At 36.8% G+C, this 18,078-nt stretch overlaps 1 protein-coding gene and 1 pseudogene across 19 annotated transcripts in view; one reads left to right on the top strand and one right to left on the bottom strand.

Moving 5' to 3' along the window:
* Positions 1–18,078, top strand: part of SENP7 (SUMO specific peptidase 7) — a 221,804-nt gene that overhangs the window by 85,465 nt on the left and 118,261 nt on the right. The gene's annotated exons all lie outside the window — the stretch shown is intronic.
* On the bottom strand, positions 11,886–13,130 carry LOC103788422 (upstream-binding protein 1 pseudogene; annotated as a pseudogene).

Genomic DNA, 18,078 nt, shown 5'->3' with positions numbered 1-18,078 from the left:
AACATGGATGAAGCTGAAAACCGTCATTCTCAGCAAACTGACACAAGAACAGAAAACCAAACAAAGGAGGCATTCGTGTCCTTTGCAGGAACATGGATGAAGCTGGAAACCGTCATTCTCAGCAAACTGACACAAGAACAGAAAACGAAACACCACATTTTCTCACTCGTAAGTGGGTGTTGAACAATGAGAACACATGGACACAGAGAGGGGAACATCACACACTGGGGCCAGGGCTGGGGTCTAGGGGAGAGATAGCAGTGGGTGGGGGGATTGGGGAGGGATAGCATTAGGAGAAATACCTGTATGTAGATGATGGGGTGATGGATGCAGCAAACCACCACCATGGTGCATGTACACCTATGTAACAAACCTGCACAATCTGCACATGTAACCCAGAACTTAAAGTATAATAAATAAATTTAAAAAAAGACATTCATCATTTTGTTAATTGCTTTCTGATTGTCTTGTATATCCTTTCTTCCTTTCTTTCCCTTTATTGTTTATGCTTACGAGTTGGTGGTTTTCTTTAGTGATAATGATTGATTCCTCTTTCTAATTTGTTTCTGCTCTTCCAGTTAGTTTTATACTTTTGTGTATTATCATGATGGTAGATATTGTCTTTTTGCTTCTAGATATATGACTCCTTTAAGCATTTTTTATAGCATCAGTCTAGCCATTATAAATTATGTTTCTGTTTGTCTGATAAAGTTTTTATTTCTTCTATATTTCTGAAGGATAGCTTTGCTGTAGGTAGCATTCTTGGCTGGTAGGTCTTTATTTCAGCACTTTGAACATATCATCCCATTCTCTCCTGGCCTATAAAGTTTTTATTGAGAAATTTAGTCAGTCTGATGGAGGTTCCCTTGTATGTGTCTTGCTACTCTTGTATTGCTATTTTTAGAATTCTCTTTTTGTCTTTGATTTTTGGCAGTTTGAGTATAATATCTGGGAGAAGTATAGGGCCTTGGAAAAGTCTTTTTTGGATTGAATCTATTTGGGAAAATTTGAGCATACTGTATCTTGATGTGTATATTTCTCATAGGAGTTGGGAAATTTTATTATTAAATTTTATTGTTGCTAAATAGGTTTTTATTATTTTGTTAAATAGGTTTTCTGTCTTTGCTAACTCTTCTCCTCTAAAACAACAAAATTTGAATATTTGGTCTGTTTATAATGTAGTATGTGTCCTATTGGTTTTATTTATTTTTCTTTTTCTGTCTGACAGGTTTATTTCAAAAGACATGTCTTCAGGTTTAGAGTATTTTTTTCTTCTGCTTAGTCTGTTGTTGGAGCTCTCAGTTGTGTTTTTTTTATTTCATTAATTGAACTCTCCATTCCAGGATTTTTGTTTGGTTCTTTTTAATTATACCTGTCTCTTTGTTGGATTTCTCATTTGTATCCTGAAATGGTTTTCTGATTTTTTAAAAAATATTTTCTGTGATCTCTTGTAACTTGCTGAATTTCTTTAGATTGGGATCCCCAACCCTTGGGGCCATGGACTGGTACTGGTCCATAGCCTGTTAGGAACCAGGCAGAGCAGAAGGTGGGTGGCAGGTGAGTGAATATTACTGCCTGAGCTCCGCCTTCTGTCAGATTTGTGAGAGCATTAGATTCTCATAGGAGCTTAGCCCTATTGTGAACTGTGCGTGCAAAGGACCTAGGTTGAATGCTCATTGTGAAAATCTCATGCCCGATGATCTGAGATGGAATAATTTTGTCCCGAGACAATCTGTACTACCCCACCATCCCTGGTCTGTGGAAAAATCATCTTTTGTGAAACTGGTGCCTGGTGCCAAAAAGTTGGGGATTGCTGCCTTAGATAATTATTTTGAGTTTGTTTTCAGGCATTTCATACATATATTTTTCTCTGTGTTATGTTTCTGGAGAATTGTATTTTTTGGAGTTGTCATGCTTTCTTGCTTTGTCTTGTTTCTTGTGTTCTTATATGTGCATGTGGTGTGACAGTTGTTTCTCTCAGCTTTATGGATTAACTTCATTTGGTAGAGACTTTTTCCTATAGATGTATCTGTGGTGTTTGTTCGGTAGATTGTTTAGAGTTTTATTCTTAGTGGATGCAGTTGTGTAGTCTCCATGTTATTTCCTTGGTCATAATTAGTGATAGTGGTGGCAAGGTCCTTATTGTCTTAATCTGCAATTAATTTATTTAAAAAAATTTTCAGACTCGTCAGCAGGAAGTATATCTGTGGTTTTTGGAGAGTGTGGCAGGCCTTTATTGGGGACAGGTACACCAGGCTTGCTAGTCCTTGTACCTCTGGGTGGCATGTATGAGCACCAGTCATGGTAGGGGTGAGCCATTTGTGCCAGTCCTTGGGATTACTGGTGGTAACATGGGTTAGGGTTCTTAGGGTCCAGGTTGGTCCGTTCCTGGGTCCCTGGTCAGCATGTTTGGTGCCGGCTGTGGCCAAGGTAGGCTGGGGTGGGTTCTCAGGCCACTGAATAGTGTACTTGGGCATTGGCAATGGTGAGTGGTGTGGGCTAGTACTTAGGCCTCTTGATGGTGTGTGGGCTTTGTTAGTGGCAGTGGACAGGATAGCCCTGTCTTTAGGCACATGATTGTGTGGGCAGGTCCTGGTGGCAGCAGATTTGGCAGGCCTCTTCGTTGTTCCTGGGATAGTGCCTATGGATACTGTTTGCAGCGAGCAGGGTGCACCTGTCCTTGAGTCTCCAGGTGGTGTGCATGGGTGTTGGCTGTAGCTATAGTGATGAGTGGTGGCAGCTGTTTTTCAAGTTATTGGTACTGTTGGGCACCGGTGGCAATGAGTGGGTCTGGCCAGTACTCATTCTTCTGGAGAGCATAGGCATGGGCTTGTCCTCAGGCCCTGTACTGTACATGTAAGCACTGGTAGCAGCAAATAAGGTGTTACTATCTGGTTCTGGGATGGCATGCTTGTGTGCTGTTTGGAGTAGGCAGATCACACTTGTCTTTAGGCACCTGATGGTGGATGTGGGTGCTGATAGTGGTGATGATTTGGGCAGGCCTCCATAGATGTACTTTATCATGTTAGAGAATTTTCTTTCTAGTCTTAATTTGGTAGTGGCTTTCAAAATAATGTATGTGTGTTTGAATTTCCTGCATTCTCATATTGTAATTTATATTATTTATTTTACTAATCAAATTTATTATATAAATGCATGTTCATATATTAAAGTAACTTTGCATTCCTGGGATAAATGTTTTTGATCTGATTTATAATACTCTTACTGTGTTGCTGGATTCAATTTTCTTGAGGATGTTTATGTTTGTATACAAGAGGGAGATTCATCTGTGTTTTTTTTTTCTTGTACTGTCTTTTTCTGGTTTTGGTATCAAGCTAATATCGTCATTATAGAAGGAGTTGGAAAACTTTCTCTCTTTCATTGCTTCCTGGAAGAGTTTTTGGGGAAACTGGTAGTCATTTTTTTTTTAAGATGTTCAGTTGAATTTGCCAGTGAAGCCATCTGGTTATGTGCTTAAAGGACCATTCAAGTTTTCTATTTACTCATTCTTTGAAATAAACTTTATTGATGTATTATTTACATAGAAGAACATATACCTATTTTAAATATAATTTCTATTCTTTTTGACAAGTGTACTAAATGATTTTTAAGACTCTAATTTTTTTATTGTAATCAAATATACTTAATGTGAATTTTACCATCATAATCATTTTTAATTGTACAGTTCAATATTGTTAAATACATTCATAATGTGTAGCCATCACCGTCATCAGTTTCCACAACACTTTTCATCTTGTAAAACTGAAACCCATTAAAAAAATAAATTCCCATTTCCCCCTCCATTGCATTCCCCTTATGACCACCAGTTTACTGTTTGTTTTGATGATTTTGGCTATTTTAAGTACTTCATATAGTATTTGTCTTTTTGTGACTGGCTAATTTCTCTTAGCTTAATGTCCTCAAGGTTCATTCATATTGTAGAATATGTCAGATTTTTCTTCCTTTTGAAAGGTGAATAATTTTCCATTGTGTTTATATGCCACATTTTGTTTATTTATTCATCTGTGGGCACTTGGGTTACTTTAACATTTTAGCTATCGTTAACAAGAGTGTAGAAATATTTCAGCTCCCTATTTTTATTTTTATTTATTTATTTATTTGATTGCTACCACTGTAAAATGGCTAATTTCTTTTTTTTTAATTGCATTTTAGGTTTTGGGGTACATGTGCAGAACGTGCAAGATAGTTGCATAGGTACACACATGGCAGTGTGTTTTGCTGCCTTCCTCCCCTTCACCCACATTTGGCATTTCTCCCCAGGCTATCCCTCCCCAGCTCCCCCCTGCACTGTCCCTCCCCTATTCCCCCCCAATAGACCCCAGTGTGTAGTACCCCCTTCCCTGTGTCCATCAGCTCCCTATTTTTAATTCTTTTGGGTTTATACTGTGGAGGTGAATTGCTTGATCTTATAGTAATTATATTTTTAATTTCTCAATCAACTGGTGTATTATTTTCTGCAGTGGCCGTATTATTTTATTTTCCTGCTAGCAGTGAATAAGTTTCCAGTTTCTTCACATCCACATTAACACTTGCTACTCTCCGTTTTTTTAAATTTCTGGTTGCCATCCTAATGGTATGAGGTGGTATCTCACTGTAGTTTTAATTGCATTTTCCTATTGATAAATGATATTAAACATCTTTTTAGGTATTTATTAGAGATTCATATATCTTTTTTTTGAGAAATGGCTTATATTTAAATTAGATTCTTTTTTGTTATTGAATTTTATAATTTATTTTTCTTTTTTCAAGACTGGGTCTTGCTGTGTTGCCAAGGCTGGAGTGTAGTGGCATGATTACGTAGCTCACTATAGTCTCAACCTCCTGGGCTCAAGTGATCCTCCCACCTTAGCCTCCCGAGTAGCTAGGACTGCAGGCCACTTGGCACTTGGAACATAAAATAGTATGGCCATTGCAGAAAATAATACAGCAGTTGTTCAAGAAATTAAAAATATAATTACTATAAAATCAAGCAATTCCACTTCCACAGTATACACTGAAAATAATTAAAAATAGGGAGCTGAGATATTTGTACACCATGTTAACAATAGCTAAAATATGCCTAGCTATTTTATTTTTGTTCTTTTTAAAATATTTAAAATTATTAAAAAAATTTTTTGTGGGTACCTAGTAAGTATATATATTTATGGGCTAAATGAGATGTTTTGATACATAGGTATTCAAAGTGCAATAAGCACATCATGGAGAATGGGGTATCCATCCCCTCAAGCATTTATCCTTTGAGTTACAGACAATCCAACTACAGTTTTTAAGGTATTTAAAAATATATGATTAAGTAATGTTGACTATATTACCCTATTGTTCTATCAATAGTAGATTTTATTCATTCTTTCTATTTTTATTGTAGCCATTAACTGTCCCCACCTGCCCCTCAGCCCCCTAGTTCTCTTCCCAGCCTCTGGTAACCATCCTTCTACTCTCTGGGTTCATGAATTCGATTGTTTTGATTTTCCAGTTCCACAAATAAGTGAGAATATATGATGTCTGTCTTTCTGTGTCTGGCTTATTCCACTTAACATATGATCTCCAGTCCTTTCTGTGTTGTTGCTAATGATTGAATCTCATTTTCTTTTATGGCTGCATAGTACTCCATTTTATGGCTGCATATGTACTACATTTTATTTATCCATTCATCTGTTAATGGGCACTTACATCACTTCCAAATCTACTGATTTCCTTTTTTTGGTGTATAGCAGCAGTGGGATTGCTGGATCATATGGTAGTTCAGTTTTCAGTTTTTGGAGGACATTCCAATCTGTTTTCCATAGTCGTTGTATTAATTTATGTTCCTACCAAAAGTGTATAAGTGTTCCCTTTTCTTCACATCCTCACCAGCATTTTTTATTGCCTGTCTCTCGACTACAAGGCATTTTAACTGGGTGAGATGATATGTCACTGTAGTTTTGATTTGTATTTTTCTGATGATCAATGATGTTGAGCACCTTTTCATATGCCTCTTTGCTATTTTTATGTTTCTTTTTTGGAAAAATATCTATTCAACTCGTGTCTATTTTTTGATCTCATTATTATATTTTTTTCTGTGGAGTTGTTTGGACTCCTTATAAATTCTGGTTATTGATCCCTTCTCAGATAGTATCAGGTAGTTTGCAAGTATTTTCTCACATTCTGTGGGTTGTCTTTTCACTTTGATGATTGTATCCTTTCATGTAAAGAAGATTTTAAGTTGATGTGATCCAATTTGTCCATTTTTGCTTTGGTTGCCTGTGCTTGTGGTGTATTGCTGAAGAAATATTAGCTCAGACCGATGACCTGGAGATTTCCCCCAGTTTTCTTGTAGTAGTTTCATAGTTTGAGGTTTTAGAGTTAAGTCTTTAATCCATTTTGATTTGATTTTTGTATATGACAAGAGATAGCCATCTATTTTATTGTTTTGCTTATCAGTATTCACTTTTCCTGGCATCACTTATTGAAGGAGGCGTCTTTTCCCCAGTGTATGTTCTTGGCACCTATGTTAAAAATGAGTTCACTATAGGTGTATGGATTTGTTTCTGGGTTCTCTGTTTTGTTCCATTGGTCTGTGTATTCGTTTTTATGCCATTTCCATGCTGTTTCGATTATTGTAACTCTGTAATGTAATATGAAGTCAGGTAATGTGATTTCTCCAGTTTTGTTCTTTTTGCTCAGGATAGCTTTGCTTATTCTGGGTCTTTTGTGATTCCATGTAAATTTTAAGATTATTTTTCCTATTTCTGTGAAGTATGTTACTGGTGTCTTGATGGGGGTACATTGAATCTGTAGATTGCTTTGGGTGGTATGGAGATTTTAACAATATTGATTATTTCAATCCATGAACATGAAATAATTTTCCATTTTTGATGTTCTCTTTAATTTTCTTCATAATTATTTTATAGTTTTTATTATAGAGATCTTTCCCTTCTTTGGTTAATTCCTAGGTAATTTTATGTGTGGCTATTTTTGTAAATGGGATTACTTGTTAAAATGTCTTTGTCATATTGTTCACTGTTGGCATATAGAAATGCTACTGATTTTTGTATGTTGATTTTGTATCCTGCAACTTTGCTGAATTTATCAGTTCTAATAGTCTTTTCATGGAGGCTGTAGGTTTTTCTAAATATTGGATCATATCATCAGCAAATGAGTAATTTGACTTCTTCCTTTCTAATTTGGATGTCCTTTATAGCTTTCTCTTATCTGATTGCTTTAAGTAGGACTTCCAATACTATGTTAAATAACAGTGGTGACAGTAGACATCTTTGTTGTGTTTCAGATCTCTGCTTAATAAATGGTGTTGTGTTCAGAGGAAAGGCTTTCAGTTTTTCCCTATTTATTATGATACTAACTGTGGGTCTGTCATATATAGCTTTTATTATAATGAGGTATGTTCCTTTTGTTTCTGTTTTTTTGTTTTTTTATTATGAAGGAATGTTGAATTTTATCAAATGCTTTTTCAGCATCAACTGAAATGACCATATGATTTTTATCCTTCATTCTGTTGATATGATGTATCATATTGACTGATTTGCGTATGTTGAACCATCTTTTGCATCATAGGGATAAATGGCACTTGGTTACGATGAATGATCTTTCTAATGTATTGTTGAATTTGGTTTGCTAGTATTTATTTTTCTTTTATTATACTTTAAGTTCTGGGGTAAATGTGCAGATTGTGCAGGATTGCTACATAGGTATACACATGCCGTGGTGGCTTGCTGCTTCCATCCCCCTGTCAGCTACCTTAGGTATTTCTCCTAATGTTATCCCTCCCCAATCCCCCTGCTATCCCATCCCCCAACAGGCCCCAGTGTGTGATGTTCCCCTCCCTGTGTCCATGTGTTCTCATTGTTCAACACCCACTTATGAGTGAGAACATGCGGTGTTTGGTTTTCTGTTCTTGTGTCAGTTTGCTGAGAATGATGGTTTCCAGCTTCATGTCCCTGCAAGGGACACGAATTCATCCTTTTTTATGGCTGCATAGTATTCCATGGTGTAGGTGTGCCACATTTTCTTTATCCAGTCTATCATTGTTGGGCATTTGGATTGGTTCCAAGTTTTTGCTATTGTAAACAGTGCTGCAGTGAACATATGTGTGCATGTGTCTTTATAATAGAAAGATTTATAATCCTTTGGGTATATATCCAGTAATGCTATTGCTGGGTCAAATGGTATTTCTATTTCTAGATCCTTGTAGAATTGCCACACTGTCTTCCACAATGGTTGAACTAACTTACACTCCCACTGACAGTGTAAAAGCATTCCTATTTCTCCACATCCTCTCCAGCATCTGTTGTCTCCAGATTGTTTAATGATCGCCATTCTAACTGATGTGAGATGGTATCTCAATGTGGTTTTGATTTGCATTTCTCTAATGACCAGTGATGATGAACTTTTTTCATATGTTTCTTGGCTGCATAAATATCTTCTTTTGAGAAGTGTCTGTTAATATCCTTTGCCCGGTTTTTGATGGGGTTGTTTTTTCTTGTAAATTTGTTTAAGTTCTTTGTTGATTCTAGATATTAGCCCTTTGTCAGATGGGTAGATTGCAAAAATTCTTTCTCATTCTTTTGGTTGCCAGTTCACTCTAATGATTGTTTCTTTTGCTGTGCAGAAGCTCTTCAGTTTAATTAGATCTCATTTGTCTATTTTGGCTTTTGTTGCCATTGCTTTTGGTGTTTAAGTCATGAATTCCTTGCCTATGCCTATGTCCTGAAGGGTATTCCCTAGGTTTTCTTCTAGGGTTTTTATGGTATTAGGTCTTATGTTTAAATCTTTAATCCATCTGGAGTTAATTTTTGTATAAGGTGTAAGGAAGGGGTTCAGTTTCAGCTTTCTGCACATAGCTAGCCAGTTTTCCCAACACCATTTATTAAGCAGAGAATCCTTTTCCCATTGCTTGTTTTTGTCAGGTTTGTCAAAGATCAGATGGTTATAGATGTGTGGTGTTACTTCTGAGGCCTCTGTTCTGTTCCATTGGTCTATATCTCTGTTTTGGTACCAGTACCATGCTGTTTTGATTACTGTAGCCTTGTAGTATAGTTTGAAGTCAGGTACTGTGATGCCTCCGGCTTTTTTTTTTCTTTCCTTAGGATTGTCTTGGCTATGCAGGCTCTTTTTGGGTTCCAAATGAAGTTTAAAGTGTTTTTTTTCCGGTTCTGTGAAGAAGGTCATTGGTAGTTTGATGGGGATAGCATTAAATCTGTAAATTACTTTGGGTCGTGTGGCCATTTTCATGATATTAATTCTTCCTAACCATGAGCATGGAATGTTTTTCCATCTGCTTGTGTCCTCTCTTATTTCTTTAAGCAGTGGTTCATAGTTCTCCTTGAAGACGTCCTTCACATCCCTTGTTGTATTCCTACGTATTTTATTCTCTTTGTAGCCATTGTGAATGGGAGTTCACTCATGATTTGGCTCTCTGTATGTCTGTTATTGGTGTATAGGAATGCTTGTGATTTTTGCACATTGATTTTGTATCCTGAGACTTTGCTGAAGTTGCTTATCAGCTTAAGGAGATTTTGTGCTGAGACAGTGGGGTCTTCTAAATATACAGTCATGTCATCTGCAAATAGAGACAATTTGACTTCTTTGTTTCCTAATTGAATATCCTTTATTTCTTTTCTTGCCTGATTGCTCTGGCCAGAACTTTATTATGTTGAATAGGAGTGGTGAGAGAGGGCATCCTTGTCTTGTGCCAGTTTTCGGGGGGAATGCTTTCAGGGTTTGTCATAAATAGCTTTTATTATTTTGAGATACATTCCATCGATACCTAGTTTATTGAGAGTTTTTAGCATAAAGGGCTGTTGAATTTTGTTGAAGGCCTTCTCTGCATCTGTTGAGATAATCATGTGGTTTTTGTTTTTGTGATAGATTACATTTATGGACTTAACATATGTTGAAGCAGCCTGGTTTGCTAGTATTTTGTTGAGGATTTTTGCTTTAATATTTATCAGAGATACTGGCCTGTAGTATCTTACTACATCTTACTATTAAAAAGAAGTAAATTTTCTGCTGCTATAATTTATTTAGCCTATTTAACTGGGACAAACTCATATTCAGTGCAACTCAGTATAATTTGATAAGTGTCTAAGTATTCTCACCCAACTTCTAAAACCTGACGAGGAACTTCAAAAAAGCATTAAATGACATTTATTGTTCCATAAACTTGAGACCCAAAAAGTAATGCTAAATAGACAAGCAAAAATTTTAAAACAAGAGATAAACCTACTTCTTTTCCCAGTGACTGGTACAGAAAACATGTGGTCATATAAAAGCAAAGGGAAAAATCACAATGGAAAGGTCTCTGCCTATAGGGTCTATAAGGAGTTACAGATATTATTTTCAAATTGAAGATGAAAATAGACCATGCTTCTTTGTAGCAAATAATTAACCCCCTTTATGAATAAAACATAAAATGTCAAAGATTTAACCCACTGAAGTAGTTTGTCTTCTGGGAGAGATTTCAAACTCAAAAATTATTTATTTCCTATTTTTGCCTGAAGAAAGATGAGAATCAAGTAGTACATTCAAATCAGGACACCTGGGTATATGGACAGAGATGCTACAATTAAAATGTAATGGAAGTTTTAAACAATTTCAGTCCCTTATCCCACAGGCCTCAAAAATGATTGCTGATAGATTTTGGGAAGGTTTTGGATGAAGGACAGAAATATAGGAGGAAAGTGAGGAAACAGTGGATTCCTTTTGAAAAGTGTGCTAGCAGACAAGCATTTTGTTTTATGAAAGAGGCACTCTTTTTTATAGAGAAAGAAACTATTATGTGGTGTGTAAAAAACAAACCCCTAAATAATCACCAGAATGCCTACCCATGATTGCACGAATGCTCAATATTTGAGGAGAAGCTTAAGGGATTTGTATGGTACATTTTAGTGTTTTATTGATAACATCTAGTATTTCCATGAAAAATTTCATCTTTTTCATAATGAAGATCCCTTAACACCTAGTCAGAAGCTATCAACAGTAATACTTTCCCTACTTGGGGTACCTATTTCCAATGTCTGGGTAGGGCTTTAAAAATGTTTAACAGGATGCTGGGGGTGGGGCCTTGGAGTGGGGTGGGGTGTAGTCAGAGATGGAGACAGGGAAGAAAATGAGAGAAAAAACATGAGTTTAAAAGGCAAGGAATCTCCAAAAATGAAAACCAGAAACAAATGCTAAAAATGGAAGCAGAAGTGAAAAAGTTTTTCAATAAATCTGTCACAAAGCCAAAACATAGAAGTCTTTGCACCTATTAGGATTTACACTGATCCTCTCACCAAGGTTCTCCTGATCATGCAGTTTGCCAGTCTTCCTTGCTTGGATCTTCTCCAATCTGGCCTGATCACATCAGACATACACCCTTAGACATGATTTCTTCCAGGAAGGTGCTGAGCTTCTTAACTGACCACCAGTGGCCGCATCAGCCCAACACATCTCTCCACATACAGATTCATTGCTGGCTCCACAACAGCACTGTCCCCCCATCTCCTCTCCAGGTCAGTATACAGTTCAGGCAATAACCCAAATTGGCACAGAAAGGTAAATGCCCACAGTGTAAAAAGACAACAAAGGCTGCTTCTAGGAACTGTATTTACTGGTCTCTGCCAGAGAAGCAGGCAGCTATGCCTGGACTGTGACCTCCAGAGATGGATGCATGCTCTGTCGATGTGCTCACTCTCACGAGGATGCTTGGCTATGGCAGTGACAATGAGGAGATTCACCTCTCATACAGCGCATTAGAAAGGTCTTATGTTTTCATTATGAAACATTTCATATGGTAAAATCCAATCATAAGACTTCTTGGATTCAGGCTTCACACACTTTTAAGTGTGACTATTTGGTACTAAATTTAGTTCAGTTTATGTCAGACATTACTTTAAAATTATGTGGATGCCATCACTATTTTCAGCTTTTACTGTGGAGAATAACTCTCATCTTGAAAGTTCTGAACCATCTGATTACTAATGAGAATGTGAATACTAACTGGACCCTGTCTGTAAATCTGATTAACTTGGAGAAGAGGAATATCAAACACCAGCGCAAGTTTTCAACCGACTTCTGAGGCAATCATTTCTTCCAAGTAGATTGCATGATAAACGTAGGGTGCCCCACTGCCATTCTTGTTTGCACTGCCGGGGCTTGCTGCTGCCCTTGCAGCACCATGCTGTTTGGCTGCTCCTCGCAGACACAGGTGATTAAATGGGGCCTGGCTGACCTTTACTTTAGTGAATTACAGAGCTGAATTTCATTGGCTGCACTACAAATTTCAGCTGAATCTTCCTTTATCAGTTTTAATAAGTCAGCACCTGAAAAACTGAGAATAGTCTTGTGTAAGAAGAGAATCTATTTTTGAGCAGCCATTACTGTTTCCTGGATCGTAGCTGAAGGCTGACTTTGTTCACCAGAGGCCTGTGAAGCTCCACTTCCCTGATGATTTGGGGAAGAAGAGTTGCTGTCCAGACACTGCAAGTACTCTGCTATGGGGAGGTGAAAGTGGGTGCTGGAGAAGGGCTGTTATTCGCATAAGCTGTGGGGGGCATTGGGCCATGGAGAACACTGTGAGGATTATGGTATTATAGGATGGCTGATACTTTTCTTTTTCATGACCTGTTCTCTTATCTTCTCTCGGTTAGTTTTTTGTTTCCTCTCTGCACCTTTAGGCTTAAAAACTTTGATTTGGCAGTTAGCTGAGTGTAGATGATCTGTGTATCCCCATTTTCATTCTGCTTAAAGGTGTCAACCCGGATCCTTAAGGGCACTACCTTTTCACCTCTGTGCTTCTGTGGAGTAAATTCTGTGCTGATGCAGTGTACCTGAATGAAGGCAGAGGTGCGTTTTATTGGGTCCCTGAGAAATTCAACCTAATTTAACTGGTTTGGATTTGTCCTTGTGTCAGTTATTCCCATAGACATTGGACTATCTAAATCAAGAAGTTTGTCTCCTGGGCGATTCCACTTCCATCCTTCAAGTTTCAGATGCTCTGTGTATTGTAGCCGTCTGTCATGGAATACCACCCTTATTATGCTCTTTACTAATTTTCCACTGATCTCAGACATGTTACTCATTTTCCCATTTTCCTGTATCTGAATTTCATAACACTGACCTTGTTTCAATTAAGTAAGGTTTCATCTGCAGTATGAATATCTTGTATTTTCTTAATGGCTTTTTAATCATCTTATTGATGTATAATTTACATGCAACAAAATACATACATTTTTAAGTGTAGATTTCTGTAAGTTTTTTTTTTTTTTTTTGAGACAGAGTCTCACTCTGTTGCCCAGGCTAGAGTGCAGTGGTGCAATCTCTGATCATTGCAACCTCCACCTCCTGGGTTCCAGCAATTATCGTGCCTCAGCCTCCTGAGTAGCTGGGTCACACCAGCCTTGTTTGATGGGCAAGACAACCCTACAGAGTTCAGGTCCAACAGTTCCAGTAGGGCTAAAGTCTCCTATGGGAGCAAGTCAAGCCTAGAGGGACTGCCATCACTGGCTGTGCTCCGCTACAGATTTTCCCTCCTGCACCAAAGCTTCTGGTCTCTGCATCAGCTGGTGTGCTGCCCCTACCACTTTCTCTAAGCAGCTGTCCCTGCCAACTCAAGTGTCTGTGGTGGTTGAGGGGTCTCCTCCTGCTGGGATTCCAGAGACCCTTCATGAGAGTGGATTGCTCCACTCAACTATTGACCCCAGAATCGTTGGGGGCTAGGAATGAGTCCTGGTACATGGTAGCCCTGTGCAGGCTTCCCAGTTTTCTCCCTCTTCAGCCTAGCTTCTGTGTCTTCTTTCTGTCCAGTTTCTGTGCCTTCCCTCTGAAGGTCTGTTAGGAGTGCACCCATCGTCCCTGCCCCTTGGTGGTAGCTATTCCACCTGGCTGCATCTAGTCAGCCATTGGGAACCTGTTTTCCTTTCTTTTGGGGAAATACCTAGGAGTTGGATTGCTGGGTAATTTCGTAAGTGCATTCTTAACTTTGTAAGAAACTGCCAAGCTGTCATAAGTGGTTGTGCCATATTGCATTCCCACTGTCAGCCATACAGGAGGGTTTCATTTTCTTCACACCCTGGCCAACACTTATATGGTCAGTCTTTTTATCATCATACTTTCTAATGGAAGTGTAGTAGTATCTCTTTGTGATTTTAATTGCATTTCCTTGATGACTGATGATGTTGAACATCTTTTCATGTGCTTTATTGGACTTTGAAAAGTCTTCTCTGGAGTATCTATTGAATTTTTTTTGCTCCTTCCTCCTGTTTAAAACTTTTTTGAAAAAGACCAGAAAGATAAGATTTAATGATACTGAACATCTTTTTGTATGCATGTTGGCCATTTGTGTATTTTTTTGGTGAAGTGTCCAAATGTTTTGTCCATTTTTTTTGAAGGACAAGAAATACTATAAATAAAATTATGAAAAAAGTCATGAAAACAATGCTTTCATTCCAACTGTTAGTTTATTTTCCAGAATCAAAATATATGAGTCCAAGTCTGAGGGAGGATTATTTTTTCTGATTTCTGAATTTATTTAGCTAAGCTGTGTAATTAAGTCATGTTTATGTATTCATTGATGAACACTTTTGTTGAAAAATTTTAAAAATTTGAGTTTTTTCTGGAAAACCAGTATAAGTGTTTTTTTAATTCATAAGCAAAAATGTTATTTTTTTTCAGCTCTGATTATGTTGGATTTTCCTACAATTATAAATTTTCACATATAAAACAGAAAAGATGTGGTAATATTTCTTATTTTTTAGGAATACTTTTTTTTTTTTTTAAAGAATCTGAGTATATGGATCAGTGATCATTTTCCCTCATAAAAAATTAAGCAAGTATTAGTATAGTGGTTTGGAGCTTTCAAAGGAACATTTTGTAAACAGATAATTGGATGGTTCTGAAAAGCCTAGGCAAGTTAACAGGAACCAGCATACCTGAGTATATAGATTGTTTGGTTAGGTGGAATTCTCTGTGTAGCTGTCTTTACTTTTCATTTTTACTGTGAAATATGATGTAACTAACAAAAAATGAATATAAGGTAAACAGTTCAATGAATTAGTCATTAAATTTAATATATATATTTTTAAGGCAGATTTTACTGCTAGTGTACAAAATGGAAAACAACCACAGAAGTTCTCAACCCCTGCAAATGATAACCTTTTAAAGCAGCAGTCCCTAACCTTTTTGGCACCAGGGACCAGTTTTATGGAAGACATTTTTTCCATGGACAGGATTGAGCTGGGGGGTGTTATGGGAGTGGTTTAGATCATCAGGCATTAGTTAGATTCTCATAAGGAGTGCGTAAGCTGGATCCCTCGCATGTGAAGTTCACAATAGAGTTCGTGCTCCTGTGCTAATCTAATACTGCCGCTGATTTGACAGGAGACAGTGCTCAGGCAGTAGTGCTCACTCACTCACTCACTGTTTACCTCCTGCTGTGTGGCCCACTTCCTAACAGCCCACAGACTGGTCCTGGTCAGCAGCCTGAGGGGTGGGGACCCCTGCTTTAAAGGTAACCATTCACCTAACTTTAAAAGTAATTACTTTCTTATTTTTCTTGGATGGTATTGTTACCTAAGTGTATATCCCTAAATACTAAATTTAGGTTTTAATTTGCCTGGTTTGAATGTTGTTCTTTACTCTTAAGTTTCTCTTCTGATATACAGAGAAATCTTGTGACACTTAAATGTTGTAGATGTTTAGAATTTTTTACCTTATTAATTTGGGGCAAAGGAATTACCGACTTCTGTTGCAGGATATTTTTAGTCAGAAAAATTATAATAAAGCCAAACATGAAATAAGTATTTTCCTAGAGAAGCCAAATTGTCCTTCTCATTTAGAGCCTCACTATTAGAATAATCGGTAAAACCAATGATATGTTATTTTCCAACATAAATTCTTATTTGGTCTGAGTGAATAAAAAAATGGCTTTTTCCAACACTGAATAGTCTCATATTTGAAATTATTAAAATTACTATTGAGATAACAATTTCTCCAATAATTTAGCAAATACCTAAATCATATAGTTTTTCCATTAGACTTAATTACATTTTATCCTTAAAATAAATATCTTTAAAATTTTGTATATATTTTTATTTGGTCATTTAGAATTTTAAATTGTATGATTGTAAAACTTATAAATAATAGTCTGATAGTCTTTAAACATTTTACCAAGTTTGCTGTCTCTTGATCTCTTTTTATGCATGTGTATAGATGGGCATCACATGTATACATGTATACATATAGACACATACATTTGTTTGGGGAAGCATTTGAAAGTAATTTGCAGGCATCATGGCATTTTATGTTCAAATACTTCTGCCTGCTTTTCTTAAGAACAATGACATTATCTTATATAACAATTATAATATACTATCAAGAAAATTAACAATTATTTCATATTGTCATGTACTATAAAGTCCACAATCAGAATTTCCTGAATGTTCCCAAAATGTTATTTATTTATTTATTTTTAAATTTATTTGACAAAAACTGCAGTTATTTTTGCACCAACCTAATAGAATCAAATTCAGATTCACACATTAAGAGACACATTAGTCTCTTAATCTAGAAGAGTTCCCACCTGGTCTGCTCTTTCTCTCTTAACCATGACATTGAGTTTTGAGGAGTCCAGACCAGTTGTCTTGTAGAATGCCTCACAGTCTATATTTTTATTATTTTTCTGGACTTGCCCTTCTGATTGGTCCAGGTTATATTTTGGCAGGAAAACTTCATACCTGTTGTCATGTATCTTTTATTGCACATAGCAGGGGATACATAATTTCTGGTTGTTTCACTCTTAATAGTTCTATGTTTGATCACTTCCATAAGGTGGCGCCTGCCAGATCTGTTTACTGTAAAGACACCTTTTCCTTTTTGCAATTAATAATCATCTGTGAACTCATCTGTTTGCATTGTGCTGACACTGATTAGGACGGGCACTGATTGGAAAAATAAAAAGATTTTTGTGGCATTATAAATGTGTTAATCTTACAGGGATTTCTTAACTGTAAGGCAGCCTTACTGTATTTCTTTAGTAAGCTGTGTTACCCCTCTCTACAATGATTATTTGAAAACTTTTCTCAAACCTATGTTCCTTTACCTTTCCTGCCACTTTTAAGAGGTGGTGTTGGTTTCTTCTTCTTGCAAGAATGAATGAAGTGCCTCTTCTATCATAAACCAGTGTAGTGTGAAGCAGTTGAGAGTGTGTGGTTCTGGATCCCATCTTCACTACTTGTTTTACTGTGTGCTTAGATATTAATCAGTCTACCTTGGTCTCCTCAACTGCATGAAAAGAATAATTTGTAAGTCCCTCATGGAATGGTCGTGAGGATTAAATGAAATAAAGAATCGTAAAATGCTTAGCACAGTGCCTGGTATATAGTACATGTTCAATAAATATTAGCACTTATTTCTTAGGAAACTTACTGTGTTAATTATCCTGCCTTCTGTGTCTTCAACCTTTAAGTGCTTCCCATAAGCATTTAAACTTACACAAATTTTTCCTATCTTAAACTAATCAACCAAGAACTGACTAAAAACCCTTTCCTGCTTCTTAGGTGTATTTTCAGGTCTTGTCTTATTTTCTACTTTCACAACCATATTTCTCAGCTACTTTCATTTGCTATATCTCTTTGATCCTTTCTCTTTACTCATCCCACTGTATTCTAGTTTCTGCTCCCACCATTCTACTAAACTATCTCTGATAAAGTCATTATTATCTCCATAAATTAATTTTTATTCCCCATAATTGCTAGTGCTGCCATTTAATTCTTCATAAAGATCAAAATGATCTTTTAAAAATGTAGCTCTGATCTCATCGTTTCCTAATTAAGACTAGTGGATTTCTATTCTTGTTGACAAAAAGTCTCAGATCCTTAATATAGTTCGCTAAGTCCTGCCTAACTGCCCGCTCTTAGACACATTTCCTTTTTATTCTAAGTACCTGAGTCAGGTAAGTATTTTAATTCCTTTGAAGAAGCTTTACTCAAAGCATTTGCATTTTGTCCTGTTTTTTAGACCTTTCTCCATTTTTCACTTGTTTCCTTTGGATAGTGCCTGTCCTTCTTTGAGACTTGGCTTCAA

This window comes from Callithrix jacchus, chromosome 15, assembly GCF_049354715.1.
Source record: "Callithrix jacchus isolate 240 chromosome 15, calJac240_pri, whole genome shotgun sequence".
Taxonomy (NCBI): Eukaryota; Metazoa; Chordata; class Mammalia; order Primates; family Cebidae; genus Callithrix; species Callithrix jacchus.
The sequence above is the reverse complement of the archived record's forward strand: the minus strand, read 5'-3'. Positions and strand labels throughout refer to the sequence as shown.